General features: G+C 50.1%; 1 protein-coding gene across 17 annotated transcripts in view; it reads right to left on the reverse strand.

Moving 5' to 3' along the window:
• EHMT1 (euchromatic histone lysine methyltransferase 1) overlaps window positions 1-16,328 on the reverse strand; it is a 230,745-nt gene that overhangs the window by 167,568 nt on the left and 46,849 nt on the right. The window contains exon 1 of one of the 17 annotated variants that reach the window (XM_063636697.1): window positions 14,071-14,218. The exons of the other annotated variants lie outside the window; for them this stretch is intronic. The gene's annotated coding sequence lies outside the window, so the exon portion shown is untranslated. Of the gene's footprint in view, window positions 1-14,070; window positions 14,219-16,328 lie in introns of those variants that run through there. 17 annotated transcript variants of the gene reach the window in all.

Consider the following 16,328-nt stretch of genomic DNA (forward strand, 5'->3'; position numbering starts at 1 on the left):
GGTAAATCTATACATAATTTATTTCCATGCAAATTATGATCCACTTGATAATTGTTTTTTTTTTTTTTTTGAGACAGAGTCTGGCTCTGTCGCCCAGGCTGGAGTGCAGTGGCACAATTTCAGCTCACTGCAACCTCTGCCTCCCCAGTTCAAGTGATTCTCGTGCCTCAGCCTCCCAAGTAGCTGGGATTACAGGTGTGCACCACCACGCCCGGCTAATTCTGTATTTTTAGTAGAGACGGGGTTTCTCCATGTTGGCCAGGCTGGTCTTGAACTCCTGGCCTCAAGTGATCCGCCTGCCTGGGCCTCCCAGGGTGCTGGGATTATGGGTGTAAGCCACTGCACTTGGTCCCACTTGATGCTTTTAATAGCATAAGCAACTAAAAAAAAATCTACAAGACTTTAACCTAAAAACAGGAATACAAGACACAGATACAAGGTAAAGAGGCATTTCACATCAGCAGGAAGGGAGAATAATAAAACACTCACTGAGACACTGAGGCAGCTGGCTAAGTACTGGGAGGGAAGGCCATCAGCACTGCAGATCAATGAGTGAAAGAATCGTAAAACAATAAATCACAAAAACAGCCCTGAAACAAGGAACTCCTGACTCTAAGCACAATGCCAAGGCCAGAAATCACAAAGGAAAAGCTCTACGGATTTAACTACCAAAATATTTCAAACATTTATATGGTAAAAATGAATAAGTAAACTTTAAAACACAGAAAAAAATATCCAATGTATTTGGCTAAGTACAATAGCTTTACTTACTCTTAACTCTACAAGGAAAGAACTACAAATCAGTTTTTTAAAAAAGACAACATAAAAACGGGCAAATGAATTAAACAGGCATTCCCAAATGGCCAACAGACATATAGGAAAATGCTCAACCCCATCAGTGCTCATGAATTAGTAAGAAGAGGAGGAAACACCTCCCAGCGCCTTCTGTGAGAACAGCATTGCACAGAAAACAAAGGGAACTCCACATCAGTCCTCTCACAGCCTCGGTAACCCCTTAACAAAACATCAGCAAATGAATGCAACCGCATGTCAGGAGGATGCCACACTGAGGACCACCCGAGATGTATCCCAGGTGCAAGGCTGCCTGAACCTGAAGATCAATCGCAGCAGTCCCCCGATCCGTGGTTTTGCTTGCCAGTTTGTTACCCACAGTCAACCACAGTCCAAAAATATTAAATGAAAAATTCCAGAAATAAACAATTTCTCAGGTCGGGCGCAGTGGCTCACACCTGTAATCCCAGCACTCTGGGAGGCCGAGGTGGGCAGATCACGAAGTCAGGAGTTCAAGACCAGCCTGGCTAACATGGTGAAACCCCGTCTCTACTAAAAGTACAAAAATTAACTGGGCATGGCGTGTGCCTGTAATCCCAGCTACCCAGGAGGCTGAGGCAGGAGAATCACTTGAACCCAGGAGGCGGAGGTTACACTGAGCCGAGATCGTGCCACTGCACTCCAGCCTGGGCGACAGAGCGAGACTCCGTCTCAATAAAATAAAATAAATAAATAACTTATCAGTTTTCAGGTGCACACTGCTCTGAGTAGCATGCTAACTCTCGCACTGCCCCATCAGTCCTGCCCCAGATGTGAGTCCTCTCTCTGTCCGTATGTCCATCCTGTACCCAATGCCCATTTGCCAGCTGCTGGGCAGCTGTCTTCCTCATCACACTGACAGATCACAAGACACCGACGACTGAGTAGAGTGCAATACGTTTTTCGGGGAGGGGGGGCAGGGGGGACACTCATATAACTTTTACTGTGCCTGATTTATAAACTAAATTTTACCATCGGTATATGTGTCTAAGAAAAAACCTGGTATATAGAGAGTTCAGTACTATCTGTAATTTCAGGCATCAACTAGGGATCTCAGAAGGTATCATCCCAGGTGAGTGGGCCTACCCCAATGTGGCGAGACAGGAACACCAGACAGAACACGCACGGCTGCACGCAGGGCACTGACACGGACAGAAAGCACATGATCACGACAACGGAGGGAGAAAAAGCATTTCACAAAATTATTTCACAATAAAAAGTTCAACCTGATAAAGGATATCTATGAAAATCTCGTGGTTAATAACTTATTCAGCAGCGTTATGGTGAAAGGCTTAATGCTTCCCCCCAGCGATCAGGAAAAGCCATGGAGGTGCCACTTCCACAGCATTCAAACACTGTGTTGGGGGCTCTAGCAGTGTCATCAGGAGAGACAAAACAAATCACAAGAAACAAAAATGGCCCCTAATCTTACCACCAACAGTAAACATCTTAGTATATCCCTTACAGATTTTTTATATTAGTGGATTATATAATATATTATATAATATATTGGTTTTTACTCTATTTTTCCACTAAACCTGATTAAGATTTTGACAACACTATTTTTTTTTTTTTTTTTTGAGATGGAGTCTCGCTCTGTCGCCCAGGCTGGAGTGCAGTGGTGCAATCTCAGCTCACTGCAAGCTCCACCTCCCGGGTTCCCGCCATTCTCCTGCCTCAGCCTCCTGAGTAGCTGGGACTACAGGTGCCCGCCGCCATGCCCAGCTTTTTTTTTTTTTTTTTTTTTTTTTGTATTTTTAGCAGAGACGGGGTTTCACCTTATTAGCCAGGATGGTCTCAATCTCCTGACTTCGTGATCCACCCGCCTCTGCCTCCCAAAGTGCTGGGATTACAGGCGTGAGCCACTGGGCTCGGCTGACAACACTATTTTTTTAAGATACACAGCAGTGTTGTGTTATATAGTAACAGCCCAATCTACCCAACCAACTCTTTTTGTCAATTATAAACTCCACTGTGGCTGACTCTGTGTACACCCTTCATTAAAAATGCCTAGTCCTGGCTAACACGATAAAACCCCGTCTCTACTAAAAATACAAAACATTAGCCGGGCGTGGTGGCGGGCGCATGTAGTCCCAGCTACTCGGGAGGCTGAAGCAGGAGAATGGCGTCAACCTGGGAGGCAGAGCTTGCGGTGAGCAGCCTGGACAAAAGAGGGAGACTCCATCGCAAAAAAAAAAAAAATAATAATTAAAAATGTCCAGTCAGGCAAGTCCTGGTGGCTCGTGCCTGTAATCCCAGCACTTTAGGAGGACGAGGTAGGCAGATCCTTGGAGTCCAAGAGTTCAAGACCAGCCTGGGCAACATGGTGAAACCCCCGTCTCTACAAAAAAATACAAAAATTAGCCAGGCATGGTGCCACACGCTGTAATCCCAGCTACTTGGGAGACTGAGACAGGAGAATCGTTTAAACCTGGGAGGCAGAGGTTGCAATGAGCGGAGATTGCGCCACTGCACTCCAGCCTGGGCGACAGAGCGAAACTCTGTCTTAAAAAAAAAAAAAAAAAGTCCAGTCAGTGGCTGGCTGTGACAATTCAGTCGGTGATCCCAGCACCTTGAGAGGTCGATGTGGGAGGATCGCTTGAGCCCAGGAGTTCAAGATCAGCCTGGGCAACAAAAGTGTTGGAGAATCCGGTTCTTGTCACACAACCAGGAAAATTTAGACACGAGGACAGGACATACTGAAGGGTGACTAGAGCAAGGTTTTATTGGGCAAAAAAGAAAAACTCTCAGCAAAGCGGGATGGAGTCCTGCTTACAGGACCCCCACCTCACAGATGGAATCCCAGGCCCTCACCCAGAAACTGGAGAAGCTCCTCCCCTGCGGAAGGCAGAATTCCCTGTGGCTCCACCCACTTCCCCCAGTGCGCGCAGGCGCTCCAGTCCCCTGTGGCTCCACCCACTTCCCCCAGTCCCTATGCGGACTCCCTTTGCACAAAAACATTTGGCGTAAAGGCTTGTGGGGCAGGGCAGAGATTCTCCGGGGACTCCTTTTTATCTGCCTAGGCATTTGGCTGTCTCATAAGGAGACCCCATCTCTACAGATAATGTAAAAATTTGCCGGGTGTGGTGGTGTACACCTGTAGTCCCGGCTACTTCAGAGGCTGAGTCAGGAGGATCACTTGAACCCGGGAGGCGGAGGTTGCAGCGAGCAGAGATCGCGCCACTGCACTCCAGCCTGGGCAACAGATGGAGACCCTGTCTCAAAAAAAATAAAATATAGGCCAGGCGCAGTGGCTCACACACCTGTAATCCCAGCACTTTGCAGGGCCAAGGCAGGCAGATCACGAGGTCAGGAGATCGAGACCATCCTGGCTGACACGGTGAAACCCTGTCTCTACTAAAAATACAAAAAAATTAGTGAGGCGTAATGGCCGGGCACGGTGGCTCACCCCTGTAATCTCAGCACTTTGGGAGGCCGAGGCAGGTGGATCATTTGAGGTCAGGAGTTCAAGACCAGCCTGGCCAACATGGTGAAACCCTATCTCTACTAAAAATACAAAAATTAGCAGGGCGTGGTGGTGCACGCCTGTAATCCCAGCTACTCAGGAGGCTGAGGCAGGAGAATCGCTTGAACCCGGGAGGTGGAGGTTGCAGTGAGCCGAGATCGCACCACTGCACTCCAGCCTGGTGACAGAGCAAGACTCTGTCTCAAAAAAAAAAAAAAAAAAAAAAAAAAAATTAGCCAGGCATGGTGGCAGGCACCTGTAGTCCCAGCTACTTGGGAGGCTAAGGCAGGAGAATGGCGGGAACCTGGGAGGTGGAGCTTGCAGTGAGCAGAGATCACGCCACTGCACTCCAGCCTGGGCAACAGAGCGAGACTCCATCTCAAAAAATAATAATAATAAATAAAATTTAAAAAGTAAAGAGAAAATGAACATCACTACTCATGCTCCCTCACACCAACCCCTCCTATTGGTCACCAAATTCTATGCCTCCTAAATATTCCATCAAATTCCACTGCTACCTTATTTTAAGCCACATTATTCCTCAAGTCAGTGGTAATAGGAATAATCTGGCAACTCATTTTTCTAATTCCAGCCTCTCCCCTTTTCAGTCTAGCATCTATTCTGCAGTTAAAATTATCTTTCTAAAATTGTGACCTTACCATCATCTTCTTTAAAAATTCAGTGGCTTCCCACTGCCCATGGAATCAAGTTCACACTTCATGACAAGGCACAGAAGGAGCTGCAGCAATCTAGGCCAGGCGTGCGGCCCCCGGGCCAAATCCAGCCCAGCCTGCTTTCTTCCCACAAGCTAAGAATGAATTTTTTTTTAATTTTTTAAGTTGTAAAAATAAAAAAGAATATGCATCGGAGATCTTACGCGGCCCACACCCCACATACCTGGTCCTTTACAGAAGTTTGCAGATTTCTAACCTAGCCCAACAATTTTCAGGTCAGAAATCCTACGTGCCAGTCACACCAAGCTACTTAAAATTCCAGCAGCAGTATGGCCCAGACCATCACCCTTCCCCCTGCTTCCCACAACTCTCCAACTATGCAGCGAGCTTTCGGGGCTCAGATGGCCCTTGCAGCTCATCACGGGCTGCCCTGTGGTGACCCACACAAGCCTGCCTCCCACTTACAAAAGGAGCCCCTATCCACCTTTGCAACCCCGGCACCTAGCATGGGCACAAAATACGTATTCTACAACTGTGGGAAGAATTACTCTAAGATGATGATTAAATATAAATGGCGGGTCTCACACATCAAGAGGTGAGTCGTGCAATCGTAGGCAGACTGCAAGAGGCAAGGCACAGGCGGCGCCACAGCTACCTGGACTTGCTCTTCGAGACCAGACAGAACACAAAGAAAGAGCGCTGGAGCCGAGAGTCAGGGCATCTGGGGACACTGGCCAACAGTGAGATTCTCCGTCAGCCTGCAGAGTGTGGGAGAGCCAGAAAAGGGGACGGAATTCTGAGAGATTTTACTGTGGGTTTTAATTTATATCATGTTGCTGTTCTTTGATAGATGCCAGTGAAGAGCACAATCCTGTTTAATGTCTTTCAGCACCTGGAATTTGGTCTCAGAACAGGGCTCCATGGAGAGGCTGGCCCTCAAGAGGCCCTGGTGCAGGCGGGTCACACGTGCAGCCCCCTCGCCCCGCCACTGCCTCGTAAATGGCAGCATGTATTACGGTGCTGCTGGTCTTCTAAGCTCACTGTGCTCCAGGCCCTGTGAGGAATGACTTGGTGTATTGGAACGTCTCCCTGCCCACCCTGGATCGCCCCACTGTCTCTCTCCACTAACTGTATTTCAAACAGAGTGTGAAAAAAGCAGCTTTAGCTGGTCAGCACCTGTCTGGGCCTCCTGGGCTCTATTCCAAGACAACAGATTGTCCTGCCCCGATCAAGGCCTCAGCCCCCAGGCTCCAGAGAACAGTGCAGCCCTAGGAGGGACCCAAAGACTCCCAGGTCCTGCTAGTATTGGCCCCGGGAGGCTAGGTAATACGTCGACACATACAGATGCTGCTTTTTAATCTTACTATATTCATAGTAATTTTGTCATTTTCCATCTTTTCAGTTCATACATCCTCTCACACAATCACCACCATGAAATGACGGGCCTCAACATTATTCTAATGTGAGAAACAAGTTTTGAAGACAATGACGAACACTGGCAGCCCCGGCCAGAGCCTCCCTGAGGGTAGGGCCAGTGCCAGGCAGGGCAGCAGCACAGTTTTGCCAGGAGTTGTCTGGTGGAAAGCACAGGCTGGGAGTGCGGGTCTGAGGGAGGGACACAGACGTGACCTCCACACACTCCCTGGCGCATCCTCGAAGCTGGAGCTTCACGCTGCCTTCAGCTCAGCCACCAAGGACACTGCAGCTGGACACGGCTGCCCTGCCTCCCAGGACACCCATCTCCTCTTCAGAACAACATGAGACATAAAAATAACGCTGTACAGAACTTACACACCATGAAAAAATGAGAGGCCTATTTCTTTTTTCAGATCAGAAGAGTAACGTGAGCAACAGTCCTATCAGAAATACAACAAACATAAAAGCAGCAGTCGAGAGTGGTGAGGGACCACAAACCCCTGGGGACTTGGTCCAGGCCAGCTCTGAGCACCACCAGGCACCCAGACTAGCACACAGGTAAGGGGTGCTCAATAAACACCTGCTGGGAGGTTCTTACACACTCTAGGATGTCACTCTAAGATGAGACAACCCTGATGCAAAAGGAAGGTAAGGTTCTTTGCTAAGCACTTCAAAGCAGAATCATCTTAAATTGGCAAAAAAGCAATCCATATAAAACTGGTTCTCAAGCTCCGTCCAGCCCGGTGTCAGCCTTCGGACTTAGAACAAAAGCACCACCTTGTGGTTAGAAGTGTAAATGCAGGCTTAAACCTGCATGCAGAAAACCACAAGGTATAGTAATATTAATAAATTCTCTGCAATCAGTAAAGTTCCTGGTAGAACACCACATTCCTACTCATGTCAGAGATATTTAAAATGTTTCCACAACACTGCTCTGTAACACGATTGAGATAGCATGGGAAAACAAACACATTCATGGCTGAATTTCATTCAAAATCTCCATGTTGATAAAAAGGCATTAAACCTAAGGAGTTGACTATTTTGAAGGATGTGACACAAAAATGTGAAACTTATCCCCAGTCAGAATGTCAACTCTACGAGGGGCAGAAACTGGTTGGTTGGTTGGTTGGTTCACTGCAGTACTGCGCCAGACACTTTGGTTTACAGTAAAACAGCAATTCCCAAACTTTTCATTCTCAGGACCATGTCACACTCTTAACAGCACTGAGTACCCCAAAGGGATTTTGTCCACATGAGTTACCAGAATGGCACCAAGTTAGTTTCACCATATGTCAAAACCTGCTGCGCTAATAACAATAAACCTACTACGTGATAACATAAGATACTCAATGAAAATGGCACCAAGTGAGTTTTACCGTGTGTCAAAATCTCCTTTACAAATAACAATAAACCTACTACGTGTTAACATAAAATACTTTATGAAAATGCACCAAGTTAGTTTTACCGTGTGTCAAAACTTCCTGTACAAATAACAATAAACCTACTACGTGTTAACATAAAATACTTTATGAAAATGAAGTATTCTTTTAAAAAGAGAGACAAAAGTGATACGGTTTTACATTTATGCACCTATCTTTTCCAGTCGGCAGAGCCAGATGCTCGCACCGCCTGCCACATGCCCTCTATGGCACTATCACACATCTCACGCCAGACAGTACAGAATGAGAGCGAAAGGTACATAATTCTTCACATCTGTTATGTAGCCGGAGCCCTGGAAGAATCCTGGGGTCTCTGCACTGCCACGTCTGCTGGACAAGAAGTGCTGGGGGAGCTTCAGAGTGGAGGGAGAAAGGGGCGCAGCACGAACACAAGGACTAAGGGGCCACAGCCTCTCCACAGCCACGTGTCGGGGCAAGGCCTGGGCCACAGCACTGCAGGGTTGGGGTCCTTATTTCATCAGGCTTCCAAGTATAGGATTCAGGCCCAGGCACAGTGGCTGATGCTTGTGATCCCAGCACTTTGGAAGGCCAAGGCTGGTGGAAAGCTTGAGCTCAGGGGTTCAAGCTCAGCCTGGGCAACACGGCAAAACCCCATCTCTACAAAACATACCCAAAAAATTAGCTGGGCATGGTGGCACACGCTGTGGTGGGAGAATAGCTTGAGCCCGACAGGCAGAGGTTGCAATGAGCCAGGGTCACACAACTGCACCCCAGCCTGGAAGACAGAGCGAGACTCTTGTCTCAAAAAAAAAAAAAGAAAAAGAAAAAAAGGATCCAACTCTTCGGGTATTTGGGTCGCTTTGTTTTGACAGGGCGTTATCTAACTTCGAGGTCATCTTCCCTTCAGGTTTTTATTATATATTTTTTAAGTGATAAGCGTTAATCATATGAATTAAGTTACATATAAATGAGGGTTTCCATTAATTTTTTCTTACGGTAAAGCTAATACATGCTCTGTGTAAAAAAACTTTATTATATTCCAAAACATACAAAATCACTGGCAATCCCACAATTCAGAAATAACCAAGTTAACTTTCTGTATATTTCCTTCTGCTTTTTTCTTACACTGAATGAAGAAAATTTAGAATTTCAGCTCACTTAATAGCTATAAAAGGGTTAACAGAATAATTATACGGGAAAACAGTAACTATAGGCAAGACACCCTCACTAATCTGTAAGTCAAGCACACGGTGGCCCTGGAAGGGTTCAGAGTTCTGACACAGCTCACGGCCTGGGACAGCCCTCTGTTACATTCAACCATGTGCACAGCGGCTTGCCCTGGAACAAGAGTCACACAACAGTGGATGATGACAAAGCCAAGACCCACAGGCCAGAGGGTGTGGCCACAGGAGGTAGGGCAGCAAGAAAGAGAAAAGGTAGCCTGCACTCCGAGAAAGTCCTCCCAGAATGAAGACGGCGGCAAAGGAGAGTGGATGGAGGATGGAAAGGCAGCTCTGGCTCCTCCTTCCCCTGGACACAGCCCCCAGGAGAGCGCTAGACCCCGCTAGACCCCAGGGAGGATGCACAAAGAGGACGGGCAGACAGACCAGTAGGAACTGGAACCAGGAGGGACAGGGCCTCAGTGAGGACTAACTGGTTCCCTGGGCTGATACGCTGCAGACCTGCCCCCAGAAGGACAGGTGGCCAGGGAAACCAGTCAGAAGAGGGAGGCGCAGGTGGGAGACTGAGGAAGTCAGAAGGCAGAAGCACCTGCAAAAAGGGCGAAGAGGAGGGAGGCAGATGGGAAGCCACGAAGGGAGCAGGAGACGGAGCTCGCACGTGGGCACAGGACGCCAGAGTCAGAGGCTGAGCTGCACCCAGCACCGGGGGGAGGGGCAGGATAGCAAGGCCCAAGGACTAAGTGAGGACACTACCGGGTCAGGGCGGGAGATGGGACTAGCCAAGGGAGGAAGGCTACCGACAGAGACCTTAACCAGGATGGTTTTGTTGCCCTGGGGGTGGAGGTGCAAGGTCTGACTAAGGATCTAAGGGAGAATGGGGGAGGATGCACAAACCATGAAAAAAACACAGATCTTTGGAGGAGTTTGGCGCAAAGAAGGGCAAAGAACTGACGTGAAGCTGGTGGGAAGCAGGATCAAGAAAAGCTTTTTTCGGCCCAGGCGCGGTGGCTCATGCCTGTAATCTCAGCACTTTGGGAGGCTGAGGCAGGCGGATCACTTGAGGCCAAGAGTTAGAGACCAGCCTGGCCAACAAGGTGAAACCTCATCTCTACTAAAAATACAAAGACATTAGCTGGGCGTGGTGGCACACACCTGTAAACCCAGCTGAAGCTGTGTGGGGAGGCTGAGGCAGGACAATTGCTTGAACCCGGGCGGCAGAGGTTGCAGAGAGCCGAGATCACGCTACTGCACTCCAGCCTGGGCGACAGAGCAAGACTACGTCTCCAAAAAAAGCTTTTTGGCCCAGGCATCATGGCTCACACCTGTAATATCAGCGCTTTGAGAGGCCCAGATGGGAGGATCACTTAAGGCCAGGAGTTCAAGAACAGCCTGGACTGCATAAGGAGTTTTTTTTTTTTTTTAAAGGAGAGAGAGAAAAACAAAAGCAAAGCTTTTTTTACGTGGGGACACAAGTCTGTGTACTAAAGGCAATGAATGCTCCAAAGAGAGCAAAAAGTGAAGGTGGGGGAGGGGCCAGGGAAGAGCTGCTGGAGCATCTGGGCCCTGGGTAGGCAGTGGGTGGAGTCGGTGAGTGCACGTGCTGCGGGGGCGTCCTGGGTGGAGTCGGTGAGTGCACGTGCTACCGAGCGTCTTGGGTGGAGTCGGTGAGTGCACATGCTGCGGGGGGGCGTCTTGGGTGGAGTCGGTGAGTGCACGTGCTACTGGAGCGTCTTGGGTGGAGTCGGTGAGTGCACGTGCTGCGGGGGTGTCCTGGGTGGAGTCGGTGAGTACACGTGCGAGGGGGCGTCTTGGGTGGAGTCGGTGAGTGCACGTGCTGCGGGGGTGTCCTGGGTGGAGTCGGTGAGTACACGTGCGAGGGGGCGTCTTGGGTGGAGTCGGTGAGTGCACGTGCTGCGGGGGTGTCCTGGGTGGAGTCGGTGAGTGCACGTGCTGCGGGGGCGTCTTGGGTGGAGTCGGTGAGTGCACGTGCTGCGGGGGGCGTCTTGGGTGGAGTCGGTGAGTGCACGTGCTGCGGGGGGCGTCTTGGGTGGAATCGGTGAGTGCACGTGCTGCGGGGGTGTCCTGGGTGGAGTCGGTGAGTACACGTGCGAGGGGGCGTCTTGGGTGGAGTCGGTGAGTGCACGTGCTGCGGGGGTGTCCTGGGTGGAGTCGGTGAGTACACGTGCGAGGGGGCGTCTTGGGTGGAGTCGGTGAGTGCACGTGCTGCGGGGGTGTCCTGGGTGGAGTCGGTGAGTACACGTGCGAGGGGGCGTCTTGGGTGGAGTCGGTGAGTGCACGTGCTGCGGGGGCGTCTTGGGTGGAGTCGGTGAGTGCACGTGCTGCGGGGGCGTCTTGGGTGGAGTCGGTGAGTGCACGTGCTACTGGAGCGTCTTGGGTGGAGTCGGTGAGTGCACGTGCTGCGGGGGGCGTCTTGGGTGGAGTCGGTGAGTGCACGTGCTGCGGGGGGCGTCTTGGGTGGAGTCGGTGAGTGCACGTGCTACTGGAGCGTCTTGGGTGGAGTCGGTGAGTGCACGTGCTGTGGGGGCGTCTTGGGTGGAGTCGGTGAGTGCACGTGCTGCGGGGGTGTCCTGGGTGGAGTCGGTGAGTACACGTGCGAGGGGGCGTCTTGGGTGGAGTCGGTGAGTGCACGTGCTGCGGGGGTGTCCTCGGTGGAGTCGGTGAGTACACGTGCGAGGGGGCGTCTTGGGTGGAGTCGGTGAGTGCACGTGCTGCGGGGGCGTCTTGGGTGGAGTCGGTGAGTGCACGTGCTGCGGGGGCGTCTTGGGTGGAGTCGGTGAGTGCACGTGCTACTGGAGCGTCTTGGGTGGAGTCGGTGAGTGCACGTGCTACTGGAGCGTCTTGGGTGGAGTCGGTGAGTGCACGTGCTGCGGGGGGCGTCTTGGGTGGAGTCGGTGAGTGCACGTGCTGTGGGGGCGTCTTGGGTGGAGTCGGTGAGTGCACGTGCTGTGGGGGGTGTCTTGGGTGGAGTCGGTGAGTGCACCTGCTGTGGGGGCATCTTTCCAAGGGTCCTCAGTCTGTTCTTGAAGCAGGAGGCCAGCACCCAGTAAGCAGTAAGCACTGGGTGAGAACAGCTCAGGGTGCGAGAGGGAAGATGAGACATGAAGGATACATCAAGAACCTACTTCTCAGCCGGGCACAGTGGCTCATGCCTGTAATCTCAGCACTTTGAGAGGCCGAGGCAGGCGGATCACTTGAGGTCAGGAGTTCAAGACCATCCCGGCCAACACGGTGAAACCCCGTCTGTACTAAAAATACAAAAATTAGCCGGGCGCAGTGGCACACGCACGTAGTCCCAGCTAATGGGGAGGCTGAGGCAGGAGAATGGCAAGAACCCGGGAGGCGGAGCTTGCAGTGAGCCAAGATTGCCCACTGCACTCCAGCCTGGGCGACAGAGAGAGACTCCGTCTCCAAAAAAAGAAAACAACTTGGCATTTACTCCAATGCTTAAAACAGACAGTCACCATATGAACCAGTTATCCCACTCCCGGGATATCCGAAGAAATGAAAACCCAGGTCCACACGAAAACTCGTACATGAATGTTCGTGGCAGCACTGTCCATAACAGCAAAAAAAAGAGAAAGAAAACACTAAGTTAAGTGAAAATAGGCACGAAAGACAACAGAGAACAGGCAACTTGACAGGGAAGGAAAGCAGATGAGTGGTTGCCAGGGGCTGGGTGGGGGGAATGGGGGACACCGGAAGGAACTGCTAATGGTATAAGGTTTCTTTTCAGGATGATACAAATGTTCTGGATTTCTGGTGCTCTGTCCACAAATATACTCAAGTTTCAGTACTAGTAGTTCTGGTATATAGTAAGTCATTAATATGTGATGGTTGGAGGATGAATAGATGGATGTGGACAGGTGAATGGATGAGTAGGTGGGTAAATAAATGGATGGGTGGGTGGTGAGGTGGATAGTAGACAGCAGATGGATGGATGGATGGGTGGATGAGTGGGTGGGTGAGTGGTGGGTGGGTGAAGAAAAGGGAGATGAAGGAGAATGGAGGGAGGGGAAGAAAACAGGAGGAGAAGGAAGCAAAGATTTCTCTTTTAGCAGGATCCTGCAAGTCCCAGGTCAGTTAGACTCTCTGGAGTAGACAGCTGGCGCCCAAAGCCATCAGCACTCCTTGTCTTCTCCATCAGCGCGTCCCTTCTTCCTTTAGTCTTCCTTCACCTACCTGTCTGCCTCCCCACTGGTCCTGCCTCTTCTCCAAGGTCGAAAGGAAGAAACCTGTTCTGCAAAAGTCTATAAAGGAGGTGGGTGCTCTCCTTTGCAACACCCTCTCACTTTTCTTCTTGTACAAGGTGCAGTCCCTCTGACAGGTCCTATGTGCCACCTGCCACAATTCTAAAAGGTAATTCACCCTGAAGGTAAGGATAATTTGGATAGGTTCTTTTCTGGATTCCACGAAACCAAATAAGCAGCATATACTCTCAATAAGACAAATTCCTATAAGATTTCAGATGTCAAAAAGGCCAGACCTGTGTGACAGGCAGCACAACAGCATTTTCCTCCCCGAGTTCTCTAAAAATACAACGCTTTCACTGCAGACACTTTCCTTTCAAGAAAACACACCAAAACTTTACTTACATGAACTTTTTCTCTTTGGTTATTATTTTGTCCCGTATTCACAGTGCTTCGAGCAGAAGCCAGAAATCTCTAATGCTAAAATCCACCACCACCCCATCTCTAAAATCCCCATCTCTAAAATTCTCTTCAAATAAAAAACAAATGTCTACTTAAGCTACAGCCTCCCGGGTCCTGCTTTCCCCACATGCCAGCCTCTGCCCGTGCCCCAGGGCTGCAGTCACACACCTGCTGCCCGTCTCCTTCAAGCCACCCTCTCCACAGAGCGGGAAGGAGGAGGAGTAGAGTTAGGCCAGAACCAGCCCATACCTGACCTCCACATGGCCTGGGGAAATGGCTCCTAGAAAAGTACAACATTTTCAACTCCAAAGAGATGAGAACAAATAATCTCTAAGGGTTGAGCTAACCCAGGTGGAGCGAATAACATTAACCACCATTAAAATTTACATCACAGGTGTTCAAAAACATTCCTGCATCAGCACATTTGCATACCTGGTTAAACAGTTCCTCTCAGAACCACTACCCAAAACAGTGCCAATTTCCAGTGCACAGCATCCCCACAGACGCCACTGCTGCTGGGGACACGTGAGCGATGGCACTGCCCAGGCTCACTGAGTGGCCTCCACCGCGTTTCAAGGGCAGGCACAAAGGAACGCCCTATTGTTCCCTCGTCCTCCTCATGCTGTGCGCTGAGCTGGAGTTTCCTCAGAGCTAGGAGAGAAGCCTACCATCCCCCACCCTTTTGTTCGAAGAATACGGTTCTAGAACAGGCAGCTATGAACCAATCTGCTCTAATCCTGTTATTTACAATTAATTAATTAATTAAAACACAGCCCTCCTCACTAGGCCTCTCCCTAAGATGTGCCCAGCACTTGCTTGTGCAACGTCTTATTTTCTGTGGAACTGCTTAGAAAATCCAAGTGGAGACTCTGCTGCCTCTCTACCCTCCTCACCATTCCACGGAAAATGGAGTCTCCCAATGAACACGCAGACAGGATCATCACACAACCCACACGTGTGGACGGGGACTACACAGGCTCCGAGGGGGAGGCTCTGTTCCCAGCTCTCCTGATGAGTGGTCAATGCCATCCTCACATCCAAGGTGGACAGATTTCCCTTTCTGCAGCCTGCATGGCAAAGAGCCAGCTGCACGGTGGCACGGCCAGCCCTTGCCCTGCACAGCCTGGCCTCTGGTCCCAGGGTCCCTGGTTCCTGCTCACCTGGCAGTGTCATCCCTTCCCAGCCTCACTCCCTCCACCACTGAGGCTGCCATGGGGGCAGGTAGGAGAATAAAACAGGAAAACACTGCTAGTCAGCAAAAAAGTTCAAGCACGCTCTTTACAAATGTTCAAACAAGGGAAAAAGTCCTGGTTTATCATCAGCATAACTGAAAAAGGTCAGAGTTCCTCCTGCTACCAGCAAATGCGGAACGGGCCTGAGCTGTTCTCAGTACCCTCAGTTGGAGGGGACCTCCCATCCCACTCCCAAGAAAGTGCACATGGTGGGTGAGCAAAACAGGGTTATTTTGGCAGGGAAGGAGCATGGAGGACAAGGAGGTGTCCCCACCATCACAGCAAGCGTCCCTGCTCTGCAGGCCCTGACCCCAGCTAGAAGCACCAATGTAAAAGAAAGACGGATTAAGCAAAGGAAAAAAAGTACCAAATACCACGTCTCTTGCTTGTACCCCATCACTTTTTTCCTCCTGTCTTAGTGCAATTGTTGACTGCGGCCAACTGCAGAGAAATCACAGTAGCCCAGCTCGGCGGCTCCCTCTGAAGGCTCCACGCACTGGGCATGCTCCAGAGCCATCTCACGAAATGGAGGCTGCCCCAGCGGCAGGATTCCAGAGCTGCACGCGGCCGCCCAGGCACCTCCAGGCCTCCTCGGAAGCAGCTTAAACCCTCGCATTCACAACCATTTTAAAACAATCTGAGTCTTCTCAGATGGAAACCGTTTAACGAGACATTTATTGTTTTCACCCTAAAATGTGAAGGGTCCCTTCACAGAAACCATCAACACAGCTCATCCCACAAAGCAATCACTGCTCGTAGGGCCTCTCAGGATTAGCTCTGTTGAAAAAATACTAACAAAAACCTAGACATGGAATCTGGGGACCAGCCCTCTCACAAGGAACTCAACTCACAGAGACATTTTACCTCTAGGGCCAAGAGCCCACAACATGACAGAGGGTAGGAAAGCAAACGGAAAACACCAGCTCGCAATGCACACCTCCCACCGGAGCTCCTGTCCCAGTGCCAAGCATACCATGGCTGGGTCTCAGGGCAATGCTTCTGCCACAAGGAGTTGCTCCAGGACGCACCTGCACGACGCAGGTTCGAGCACAGCAGCCTCCCAACACTCAGGCTGCTCCCAAACATCGCCTCCCATGCCCACCCCAGCTCCAAATTTCTTACAGGGAGAGCCCCTTATACAGCTATGCCAGCTCTCCAATCAAGACCAAGTTGTTTGTAGCTCTTAATACAAAACAATAAATATTTGAAGTCCTTTTTCTATAAAAATAGGGAATATTTTTTAAAATAGTGCATTCAGGTTCCAGGCAAACTGCAAAATAAAAGCACAAATATTATTTTCTATTTTTAAGGTCACATGAAAGTAAATAACACTAATCCTTCTCTATAAATGCTACGCTATAACTCCCCCACACTTTCTGGTACAATATCAGTGTTGACTGCCCAAGAGTTGCAAAGTGGGTGGTCCAACAGAGCCAGGCCCGCCAGCTGTGCTTACCA

This window comes from Symphalangus syndactylus, chromosome 3 (assembly GCF_028878055.3).
Source record: "Symphalangus syndactylus isolate Jambi chromosome 3, NHGRI_mSymSyn1-v2.1_pri, whole genome shotgun sequence".
Lineage (NCBI taxonomy): Eukaryota > Metazoa > Chordata > Mammalia > Primates > Hylobatidae > Symphalangus > Symphalangus syndactylus.